General features: G+C 41.6%; 1 long non-coding RNA gene across 1 annotated transcript; it reads right to left on the reverse strand.

Annotated features, from left to right (window-relative positions):
* Positions 1 to 3122: 3122 nt before the first annotated feature.
* Positions 3123 to 6053, reverse strand: LOC116237234 (uncharacterized). Its single transcript, XR_004168690.1, has 4 exons — positions 5955 to 6053; positions 3478 to 3580; positions 3326 to 3400; positions 3123 to 3206 (listed from the first exon to the last, which is right to left on the reverse strand). It is a non-coding gene; the product is annotated as an uncharacterized LOC116237234 (long non-coding RNA).
* Between the last annotated feature and the right edge of the window lie 6861 nt (positions 6054 to 12914).

Genomic DNA, 12914 nt, shown 5'->3' on the forward strand with positions numbered 1-12914 from the left:
GACTGGGCTGCTAAGGGCCTTGTCCAGCTGAATTTTGAATATTTCTGAGCATGGAGATTCTACAGCTAGTCAACCTGTTTCAGTGCATTCTTGGGAAAAACCTTTTTTCTTCCTATTTATGTCACTTTCACTTTTGCCATCTGTTGCTTTCATTTGCTGTGTATCTTTGAGGAGAATCTGTCTGCCTCTTCTCTATAATCTACCAGTAGTCAGTGACAGACAAGAGATAAATTGCATCCCCCTCCTTAGTCCTTCACTTCTGCAAACCAAGCTCCCTCAACTGGGGTTTATTTAATAAGCACAGGTACTAGAGCTTTTACTTTTCTGGTTTATTAAGTGCTTACTACCTCTCCCCAGACCAGCAATACTGTGTTTTGTCACCCCCAGAGGAAAGTAGGATGTAAGTGTGGTAAGAACTTTGTCTTGTATTTTATTATCATCTAAAGTCTTCAATTAATAGTGCTATGCTAATTAAGTCTTTTAAATTTCGGACAGATATAAGGATTCACTCCTTAACAATAAAACTGGGAATATATCTATTGGCTAGTTGGCTAACAGTTATTACTCATGAGCAACAGCTGTGACCAAACAGTGGATAGATACCAGTCTTTTTTCAAAGTCTGGGTGCTTTACTGGTTTGATTCTGGGAGAAGAGACAGGCAGAACCATTATAAATTAGTTTTGTGAGATGAGATTAAGGGAAAAGTAACAACAGACTGATAATGATGTTAATCTAAACTGAGTACTTTAAAATATTTTCTCCTACAGGGAATTATTCTGAAATTGGTGCTAGCAATTAAAAATCTTTCTGAAGGTGGGGATTAAACAGGGCAGGTATTAAATGCCCTGGGTAGAATCTTTAATTCAGAAGTCTCCTAGGAGTTAGAGACATCAGTCCCTGGTACATTAAATATTTAATTATAATTCCAGGGATATAAGCAGAGTACTGCTATAGAATCTCAGAGGCAGACGAAGCAGGATTTACTGTGCTCAACTCTAGGTTAAGCTCTAGGTTACAGCAAAGATATAGACATTTATTTCTGAGCAAGCTACCTCAATTCTCATGATATCCAGAAACAAAAAACATAAGTTGTCTGATTTTGGGGAGATGTCTTCATTATGGTAGTGATTAACTGTATTGTAGAAGCATCTTGTTCTCTTCTTTGACTCTAAAAGTCCAGATAACCATATCAAATGCCTGAAGCTAAGAGAGATGAATCTGACTGTGGTGAACTGTGCATTGTCATTAACAATATTAGTGGTAATGAGAACTTGCTTGGTAGATCTATTTGTGTGGTAGCTCAACTGAAATGAATTACATTTTGTATACTAATATAAACTCATCCATTCCAAATATAATTTCAAGGTATTTCACTCACTGCCAGTCCATCTTCTTCAAAAACGAAGAGCACTATATGATTTTATATGGTGCTCCATTTTTTTTTTTAGGTAAATGAAAATTATGCAGTTGCATGAACAGTTTAATTCTTCTGAAAATTAAGGGTAAACTCTAATATTGGTATAACCAGCTAATTATGAAATTGCTTAAGTATCACAGAACTATCTCCCTGGAGATCCTTAGTGGTTTCTGAGCTTGAACAAGATAAAGAAGCAGGCTTGAGAAGACCAAGTGAACTAGATTGTTCCCTCCCATGTTATCAGAGAAGGCTGTTTAAAACTGCCTCCTGCAAGCTTCTGCCTCTCGTGCAACCCCTCCTGGGGGGGGGGCTGTATTTCAGTGATTTTTCTCCTTTGTCAGCAGTTTCAGTTAGGCCTGGCTTGCACCAACTGACTTCAGCCCAGAAATGGTGGCCACTGCCTTCATAGCACCTTCCTGTTGTCAAAACTGAGATGGCTTCAGGCTGGGCTTGGCAGTGTAGCATTCTGGAGTTCTGTGATTTTAGGGTTGATGAAAGGTTCAGGCTGAAGGTATAGCTCACCTAGGGGAAAATAAGGACTAGAGGAAAACAGACAACTTTAGTCTTCCAGTCTTGTACTGTTGGGAGAGTTTAACCGATTTGTGCAGAAAGATATCACTTAACAATTTTACATTCTTTTAGCTTAGCCTTATGGAGTTTTTTCACTAGATAGTATGAAGGTGGCTATAGCTGTCATAATTCATTCTTTTAATGTGAGGTTAATGTGTATCTATCTACATTAGATATTAAGAGAAACAGATGGAGCTATGAACACAGTGAATCACAGGGAATCTGTAAGATTTTTTCTTAGTAAGATAATTTTTCTTTCATGAGTCTGCCTTAAATATCAGAAATCTTAATTTACCATACAAATGCCAGGTCCACAGTGCCCTGGTGAGTCTTTGAAGATTCAAGCTAAATGCTGAGTTTGTTCAGGTTGAGACTAAACCAAGGAAAAGCAAATGCAGGTCTGCTTATTTCAATCATAAGAAGAAACTAGCAGTTTCTAACACAAACCATAGCTTACTGTCATTCCTGACAACACATCAGCTTCCTCAACAGCAACCTTAAGGCAGAGGTAGGCTGTGTAGTTTCTTAAACAGGTTTGTTAGAAGCTTCAAGTGAGGTTAATTGGCATGGTTCCCACATTCAGAAAACCCAAACAGCATTTCCATTGCTCTTCAATCAGACAGGATGGAGGAAGAATGCTTCTGATGATTTTAATTGCAGCTGAGGTCTTCCAGAAGTGGAAAAATAATAAACAATCCTAGTGAAGGATGTCTCTGAAATACTCCAGCATTTTTAGTATAATGAACTGGATGGTATAAGTACACACCCTCCTCTGGTTTGAGATAATTGATCTGGTATTTACCTTGTGCATGTGCAGAAAATTAAGGCTTGTTGCAAAACTAGTGGCTATCACCTGGAGAAAATGATCAAGAGAAGTATCTCCACCTCTTGATGCTTTCAAAACATCTTTTAGGAGCATATTTCAGGATGTGGAAGCTTTAGTTGTATCTTTCATAGTGCTTGGTGGAGAGGATGACATTGGAGACTATGTGACTTCAGGAGATTCAACCACGAAGCTGCTTTATGTGTAAATTCTACAGAGAATACTTTGCTTGCATTTTCTATTAAGAATTTGGAGTGAAATGTTCCTAAACAGTATTTGAAGTGATAAAAAAAGTTCTTTTCATTCTCCACATTAAAATAAATATTTTTATTTGATTTTTTTGCCAACTGCTTTTCATTTTCTTCTCTCCTCTCCATGGCTCATATTGCAGTAATCTGTAGTTTTGGAACAAGATGATCAGAAATTAGTACCTGCTTTTACTGAAATAATCATCTTGGTTACCATGTGCAGCCAAAGTGACAGGTCTGAAGTCTTCTGTTGCATTTGACCTCACCTCCTGCGTAGGATGCAGTAAGGAGCTGTCATACTTTACATGGAGCTGAGAGCCCAGAATGTTGCTCTGTTCCATCTGTATGAGGGAAAGATTGCACCACATACTCTCTAGAACATGTGTTCTGCTGAAAAGCAGTGTTCATTTTGGCTTACCTCCACACAGGCTAGTGATGGAGAAGAGTAGACATTTTGGAGGGTGTGTCTTCTCACTCATCTTTAATTTCTCCTACTTTGTTCTTGGAATATGAGGTACAATCTGTCAATTTTATAGAGGAAATACAGACTTTTTCTCTATGACAAGGAAAAGGAATTCAGCTTCTATGAAAAGGAGACAGAAACCTGTGCTGGCATCAAGGTTCACAGCTCCCACTAGCACAGGTGTATTCAATTTGTGGCCTGCAATCCTCATGCAGCCTGGAACAGTTCAGACTTTGGCCTGCCTCCACCCCACACCATCATGATGGTAGCTCTTCCCTGCCAAGTGGCCTAGCCCAGCCCAGGGTGCACACCTCTTAGTCAGCAACAACCAAACATTTGTGTGCAATTGGCACTGCATGGGCTGAAACCAGGACACAGGGAGGGCACAGTGCAGTGCTAACTAAGTTATGGTAATAATTTGATGTATTTTGATACATTAGCTAAGCACAGTCCTGCAAACAGCAGACAGTATGAAGAGTGGAAAAAGAAGGGTTGTGCTCTATAAAGGATGGTTTAGATCATAATATGAGGCTTTGAACCTTTCAAAATGGGACTTTGTACTCACCAGCTCAGGAGCTAGATCCTAAAGTGATGCTTTGATCTCTCAAAAATGGGCATTTGATCCCTTTGGGGCCCTAAATATCAGACTTTGGCCACTGGCATATGGCTTTGGGCACTTGAAAGGAGGCTTTGAGTATTCAAATGAGGCTTTAGGCCCTCATGAAAGTGGTGGTTGATGAGTGAGAGGAGAACTGGCCTCAAGGAGACTTTGGGCTCTAAAATTCAGGCCTTGATCTCTAGAAGGAAGTTTGTCTTCTCAGAGAATACCACGGCCACTCAAAAAAGGGCTTTGGGCCCTAAAAAGAATGTTTTGAGCCCTAAAATAAGACTCCAGACCTGAAAAATTAGGCTACAAGTGATACAACAATGGTTTTGGATACCAAATATAGGTTACAGGCCCTGAAAATATGGGTTTGGTGCTTAATGCCATAGTCTGTTAAACAGAGCCTCCAGTTCCTATTAGTACACTTTCTAGCCACTAAAAGGGAGTTTAGAACTTTAACAGATTGTTTGTGCCCTAAAAACGAAGGTTTGTTCCTTAAAATGAGGCTCTGGGTCCTATAGTGAGGTTTTGGACACTGAGAGTGACTCTCTGAAACCCAAACTCAGGTGCTGGGCCCTAAAAAATGGGTTTGAAACCTGAAATTGAGAGAGTGACCATATGCCTTATTCATATCATCACTTTTTGGATGTATGTACATTCGAGAACAACTATTCTCAAGGATGAAGAATAGCATTTAATCAAAATCTCTGACGGGCACCTTGAGAACTCACTAGGAATTGCAGCCACTTCCATCAAACCAGAATGATGCGTTAGTTTCACAAAAATAAGGTCAAATATCCCACTAGTTTTATGTTATTTAGCTCTATTTTTTCTAATGTTTTAATAAAAAGATATGCATATTAAAAAGTTTTGTTACTTATATACATTAACTGTTTTATATATTTTATAAGTGTCCCAAGATTTTTCCTATTCTCTGCTAGTGGCCCAGACAAGCCAAAATGTTGGACACCCTTGCACAAGAAGATATAGTTTGTTCTCCAAAAGACTGCCTGGACAGAGCTAGTTGGTTTCTCCCAATGCAGGAAAAGACAAAAATTAACATATTTCCAAAGCTGGAGCTATTCTTTGTGAAGCTCTAAGTTCTTGGTGTTGGAAGTAATAAACATACCAGAGGAGATGTAGATAACCTCCTTTTCATTTTCCCAAGAGGGATGGCATCCTGTTGTTTTTTTGCACAAATGTGGTGGCACTGCAAGCTGCTAGGCGAAATATGTAATCCACTATATGATTATGAAGAAAATTGTCTGTCTCTGCTTGCGCGCTTGCATGGAGTGTTCTCTCCATCCGCAGCCTAAGTGGTAGATGCCTCAAAATGAATTATTAGTTATGTGGCCCTGCGTTAGGGGGGCCACAGGGCTACATAACTAATATGTCACTGACAAAGTTTATGTGTTTAAAAACTGAGAAGTTACAAGGAAGCAACAAAGAAAAAATGCCCAGTTATCTCCCTGCTATTGCTTCTTGCAGAACATGCAGTGGAGTCATCCAGCCAGTCAAAGCATGAGGTTTTTCTTTCCTCCCGTGTGTGCTTGTTTTCAACAATGGTGTTTCTGGATAGCTCAATGCACCTCTGCCATCTTGTATTTCTCAAGGTTCCTCCTTCATAAGACCTTATAAAACCTGCTACCTCTCCTTACCATTCATGTCAACTAGGTACTCAGTCATTGCAACATCCCCTGGATGCTACCGGGATGCAGTACATCCTGGTGATCTCTCCAAGTGACTGTGTATGCTGGAGGTGGCAACAACATTGTGCCTGTTTTGTGCTGGCATATCTGTCACTTTAGAGGATTTATTTCTTACCTACCTTCTCATCTGAGAAGGAAAGAAAGAGTCAAGGTGAGTTTCTCACATTCTTCTGCAGGTGGGTGTTATGTGACATGTGGCTTTTGTATCCCACGTCACCATAGTAACATCAAGTTGCTGTTTCCTGGCAACTGTCAGTGTTGCTAAGAGAAAAATTGGCTGTGTTTTTAACTGGCATCTTTGAAATCATCCACACACATTACCTTGGGCTGAGTTTGATGGAGATGGAAAGATTTGGTGGCCAGTCTCATCTTTAACATAGATGTGCATTGGTTTCATAAATAATTAAGCATGTTTCTAAGGTACTGAGAGTCAGAAAACACGGTTCTTATTGGTGTCCCTTCTTGGTCCATTCAGTAAACACAGGTGACACTTCCTGTCTTCTGCTAAAAGAGTGGAGAATTAATACACACAGGAGGGAGAAGCTCCATGCTTTGACTGGATGGATGATGATCATAATGGTGATCGATGTGCTGGTTCTCCAGTCAATTTCACAAGTGGAGAGAAAGAAACCTTTGACAAATTGCCTCCTCTACAAGTGACTGATATTTAAAACTTTTTGCTCTGTAACATGACTGTTCACACGCTGTTGGATGAAAGCTGTAGCTTAAGTGAGGAGTGTGTGTGGGGAGCGGAAGGAATGGCAGACTTGATGAAGTATTATTCCTGCTTAGTGCTGTGGAATTCAATGGATTTACGCCAATGCAAATCTAAAGAAACAGTGATGAATTGATAAATCCTACTCACTTGCATCTGCCCACTTTAAGCTGGTGATGGAGCCATTGCTATCTGGTGGTGCATGCCAGAGCAAGGACAGAATGAGTTGTACTCAGCAGTGCAGAGGAGACAGATGGTGAAACCTACCCATTGCAAAATGTGCCAATGGAAAGTAGGAATGCAGATTCTGCAACTTAAGCAGAATCTATCAGAAATCCAAGGATGTTTCAAAATGCTCAGTTTTCTACCAGTTTTCTGCAGATTGCAGTACATTTGTGACCTTGGTGACAGCACCAGCCAAGGTCAGCAGTGAAGAGGACATACATCACTAAGAGAAGAATAAAATTTGCAATGAATGGCTTGCATTTCATTTTTAATTAATATACTTATCTGACCAGAGCATATTAAAATAAAATAGTTATAAGTGGCGTAGTAGCTTAATAGCTGCTGGTCACGATGTTGATCTTTCATTCACAATGTGGTTTTATTTGCTTTTAAGTTTGTTTTTCTTAGAATCAGAATTGTTACAGTTGGAAGAGACCTTTAAATGCCATCTAGTCAACTCCCCTACAGTGAACATGGACACCACAGTTAGATCAGGTTGCCTAAGGTCTGATTAAGCCTTGCCTTCAAAGTCTCCAGGGATGGGGCATCCATTACATCTCTTGACAACCTGTTCCAGTGTCTCACCACCCTCAGTGTAAAAGACTTTTTCCTTATATCCAACCTACTCTCTTTAAGCTTGAAACCACTTCTCCTGGCTCTGTTACAACAGACCCTGCTAAAGTGTCTATCCCCTTCTTTCCTGTAGCTCCCCTTAAAATTAAATGCCTCTTGTCAAGTCCTCCCAGAACCTTATTTTCTCCAGGCTGAAGAGCCCCAGCTCTCTCAGCCTGTCTTCATAGAAAAGGTGTTCCATCCCCTGAGTCATTTTTGTGGCTCTCCTCTGGACGTGATCCAAAAGGTCTGCATCTCTCCTGTACTGAGGACTCCACACTTGGATGCAGAACTCCAGATAAGGCCTCATCAGCACAGAATAGAGGGGTGTGATCATCTCCCTTGACCTGCTGGCCATGCTTCTTTTGATGCAGCCCAGCTTTCCTGATGCAGCCCAGGCTTTCCAGGCTGCGAGGGCACATTACTGGCTCATGTCCTGCATGTAACCCATCAGTACCCCAGATCTTTTTCAGCAGGGCTGTGTTCAATACTTTTATCCTGCAGATTGTACTAGTAGTGGATATTGCCTCAACCCAGTTGCAAGACTTTGGATTTGAACTTTTTGTTCTCGTGAGGTTCACCTGGTCCACTGCCCTAGCCTGTCTAGGTTCCTCTAAATGGCATCCCCTCCCTCTGGTGTAGTGACCACAACCCACAGCTTGTTGTCATCAGCAAACTTGCTGAGGATACACTCCACCCCACCATCAATGTCACTGATAAAGATATTAAAGAGTGTTGGTCCCAGCACTGAACCCTGGGGTATACCAGTAGTCACTGATGTCCATCCATATATTGAGACATTGACCACCACTCTGTGGACTTGATCCGACAGCCAGTTCTTCATCCGTTGAACAGTCCAGCCATCAAATCCACATCTTTCCAATTTGGAGAGAAGAATGTTGTAGAGTCAAAGGCCTATAGATGGCTATCTATCACTGATGACATCAGTGGCTCTTCCCTTGTACAGTGATACCATCATAAAAGTCCACTAGGTTGTTCAAACAGGATTTGCCCTTGATGAAGCCATGCTGGTTCTCCCATATCACCTCCTTATCTTCCATGTGCCTTACCATAGATTCCAGGAGGATCTGCTCCATGATCTTTCCCAGCACAAAGATGAGTCTGACAGGTCGGTAGTTCCTGCAGTCATCCTTTTTACCCTTCATAAAAATGAGTATGATGTTGCCTTTTTTCCAGTCAACAAGGACTTCCCCTGATTACCATGATCTTCTCAAGTACTATTGAGAGTGGCTTTGTGACTACATCAGTTAATTCGCTCAGGACTCTGGGCTACATCTCAACTGGACACATAGACTCATGGATGTTCAGGTTCCTCAGGTGATCACAAACCTGATCTTCGCTTACAGTGGGAGAAACATTGCTTCCCCAATCCCCTCCTAACAAAAGAAACATTTGAGAGCTATGTGATGAGCAGTTATCAAGAAGACTGAGGCAAAAAAGTTAAGTAGCTCAGTCTTTTCCTCATCTTTTGTTACCAGTTTGTCCGTATCACTCCCTAGGGAAATATGCCATCCTGGACTTTCCCTTTTCGGCTGAAGTATCTGTAGAAGCCTTTCTTGTTCTTCTTGGCATCCCTTGACATCCTTCTTAACTCCAGCCATATGTTTATCACATTTGAGGCCTGGCCTATGATTCTTCCTGGTTTTGCCATTTTGGAGATAGCATGTGCTCATATTATATTGGTCATTAATTTAATTTGGTACTCGTACTTGTATTCATGGGATTGCTTTTGCTCAAGAACATGGGTGCACATTGTGGGTCATGTAGAAGAATGAAGACATCCAGTATTATCTCAAGGAGATTTGGTATTGAGTGAGAACAGCCAATAATTTGAATCGTATTATGTTAATTGCTACATAATACTCATGTCATCATTACTATGGTTGTTATATGCCTTCTCAACTGTATTGCAGTAAGAATCACCCAGATCAAAGAAGAATGAAATCCGGTGAAACCAGAACTTGCTATAGGACACAGTAATTCAACACCATACCTCATTCCTCCTGCCCTGAAAGATTGTTATGACAGGTGGAGTCCAAACTCTTAATGAAATAAAGACTAAATGAACTCCATGGACAATTTACAGGGATGGCCCATAGACCACAGGAATGACGTGTGTATGTATACATCAAAGAACAATACAGGTAATAATAATTTGTTCAGATGTATAGAAAAGTAGCTGCACTGCCCAAGTTGCAGAAAGTAAAGAACTGGGAGAAAGAAGATCTGCCCTTTGCAAGAGAAGATCAGGTTCAAGATAATCTAAAGAAAGTAAAAGTGTACAAGTCCATGGGTTCTGAAGGAACAGGCAGATGAAGTTGCCAAGCCACCATCTATCAAAGGTCGTGTCAGTCTAGTGAAGCTCCCACTGACTGAAAAAGGGAAACACAAATTCATTTTCAAGAAAGGAAAAAAAGAAAATCCAGGGAACTACAGGCCAGTCAGTCTCACCTCTGTTCCTGGCAAGATCATGGAGCAGATCCTCCTAGAAAATAAAGACAAAGTGATTGGCATTAACCAACATGGCTTCCCTAAGGGTAAGTCACACCTGACAAACTTTGTGGACTTTCGTGATGGAGTTACAGCATCAGTGATAAAGGAAGAGCAATGAACATCATCTGCCTGGACTTGTGCAAAGAGTTTGATACTGTCCCTTTTGACATCCTGGTTGCCAAATTGGAGTAAAATGGATTTGATGGATGGACCAGTCACTGGACAAAGAATTGACTGGATGTGATAAGTGTTTTCCTCCTTCTTATTTTGTTTCTTTTGTTTTGTTTATATATAATACCACTTTAGTTTATTTTTCAGGATTGTGTGATTATTTTCTTACAGTACTCAACTTAAATGTTCCTACTTGGAATGCCCTTTGAAATATTCTTCCCTTAGGACCAAGAGGCAGTTATGTAAATAAGCGGGCTTAGCCACCTAGAGATGTTTGTCTGGGTTGCAGAGGTCCCTTATATGACTCTGGAGGAAGGGGGACACTAGGAGTCAGTTTTGACTCCTTGGCTTCTGGAGCTGAGCCAGATCTACTTCCTAGAATTAAACCAGAATGGTCAGGGGCATGATGACAGCTGGAAATGACCAAGTGATCCAGTGACCATTCCTGTCCTCCTTCAGACATGAGGAGGAAAAGGGAGCAGAGAAATTGGGAAATTGAAAGTGGAGCCTGTAACAGGTGCCACTCACTGTGCCCAGCTACTGAGGGCTTGCTTACAGAAAAAGTTGGCTCCTTTCCACTACGGTACAGGCCTGCTGACTTTGTCAGGTCATGGCAAGGCTACCTTGAGTGTATTATGCTCCCTGCTGCCCTGACAGTACTAATGCACTGTGACTGGAGCTGGAAAGCTATGCTTCAGTTCAGCACAGCAGACTGCAGCCAACTCTAGATACCTTTGCAGATTATGGTGTACATGATGTGACCTGAGATGAGCCATGATGTAGCTCTCAGAGTAAGACTGAAGCACTTTACCAAAAGGAACAACTTAGTGGAATCTTATTGTCTGTTAAGTAGAGTTCCTCAGAAATAATTTCCTTGCAGAAGGTTTGGGATTGCCACAACTGGCTACAGTGAGCATGTGTTTGCATTTTAATGTCACTGGCAGTTTTGTTCTACCCTCTGCCAAAATGGAAAAAAAAATAAAGGAAGGGGAGGGGACTGAGAAGTTTGGGAGTCATGAGGAAAATGCTACCTAGAGCTCTCTGTATAGGAGAGATTTGGTAGCAGTGACTCACTCTCTGTATCCCTAAACAGATCAAATTCAGAGAAACCTTAGCACAGTCAAGTCTCTTTCTAGGCAGCTTTTTCTGCACCATCTCCTTTCTGCAAAAATATATGGTTCCTGTTATGCACAGCCAAAATGTCAGCACTTAACCTGCTTCCCTCCCTTCTACCAGCTGAGAAGTCAATGAGTGCCTTTCTAATGAAGGATTAGCTTAGATATGTTCTGAGTGTCCCTTTCACATGTAAGTGCAGTCACATTCTAGGCATATTAAGACATCGCTGCTGAATAAAGCCAGGCCAGGTGTTGAGTAGTTTGTCTACTGGCTTCTATGTAGCCTAGTCTCTTTGAAACCAGTTCTATGAATTGGTGGTAAACATTAAAGCTGTGCCACATATTCAAAAAGGATTGCAAAAATTTTGTGCCCCATTCCATCTAAGAGACATGGCTCTTTGAGCTGGCTGCTACCTTTTATTTCTCAGCTGTTATCCAAATGCAGCCTCCAGCAATAGTCTTAGAATACATAAAATGGGTCTATAAGAAATATGGGAAGAATTTCTTTATTGGGGTTGTAATGATAGGACAACAAATAATGGCTTTAAACTAAAAGAGGATAGATTTTGATTAGATATTGTGAAGAAATTCTTTACTCGGGGGATGGTGATAGACTGGAACAGGTTGCCCAGAAAAGTTGTAGAAGCTCCATCCCTGGAAGTGTTCAAGGTCAGGTTGGATGGGGCCCTGGGCAGCTTGATCCATGTCAGGGGATTAGAACAAGATGATCTTTAAGGTAAATTCCAAACCCATCCATTTTATGATTATATAAATCTTAGCAAAGCTAAGGGTAATCCTTATCAAAGCTGTGGCTGTGCCAACTAATGTTGGGTGGAAAAAGAGCTGGGGAGACAGAACATAGTAGTCGAGCAGCATAACTTTTTTGCATTTGTGATCTTGAATGCCAGGGGGACAGGAAGGAGGGATGTTTCTAGTGGAGCTTGTTACCAGTAATTTTTGAAAGGATTAAATGATTTCTCCACAGTAAGGGTGATGGAGCACTGGAACAGGCTGCCCAGGGAGGTTCTGGACTCTCCTTTTCTGGAGATCTTTAAAACTCACCTGAACACCTGTGCAGCTTGCTGTAGGGAGCCTGCTTTGCAGGGGAGCTGGACATGATGATCTCTGGAGGTCCTTTCCAGCCCCTACAATTCTGTGATTATGTTGACCTTGATGAGGGGATTAAGCGCACCCTTAGTATGTTTGCCAATTACACCAATTTGGGAGGGAGCGTTGATCTGCTGGAGGATAGAAAGGCACTACAGAGGGACTAGGATAGACTGGATCAATCAACCAAGTGTTGGGTCCTTCGTTTTGATCACAACAACCCCAGGCAACCCTACAGGCTTGGAAAGGAGTGGCTGGAATGCTGCCTGACAGAAAGGAATCTTGGTGTACTGATAGACTGAATTTGAGCCAGTAGTGTGCCCAGGTGGCCAAAAAGGCCAATGGCATCCTGGCTTGTATCAGGAATGTTGTGGTGAGCAGGACGAGGGAAGTAATCTTGTCCCTGTACTCAGCACTGGTGAGGCTCCACCTTGAGTACTGTGTTCAGTTTTGGGCACCTCGGTACAGAAGGGACATGTAGGTGCCTTGGAGCAGGCCCAAGGAAGGGCAACAAGGCTTGTGAAGGGCTTAGAGAATATGCCCTATGAGGAGAGACTGAAGGAACGGAGGCTGTTTAGTCTGGGGGAAGAGGAGGCTGAGGGGAGACTTTATTACCCTCT

Source organism: Phasianus colchicus, chromosome 1 (assembly GCF_987193195.1).
Source record: "Phasianus colchicus chromosome 1, bPhaCol1.hap1.1, whole genome shotgun sequence".
Lineage (NCBI taxonomy): Eukaryota > Metazoa > Chordata > Aves > Galliformes > Phasianidae > Phasianus > Phasianus colchicus.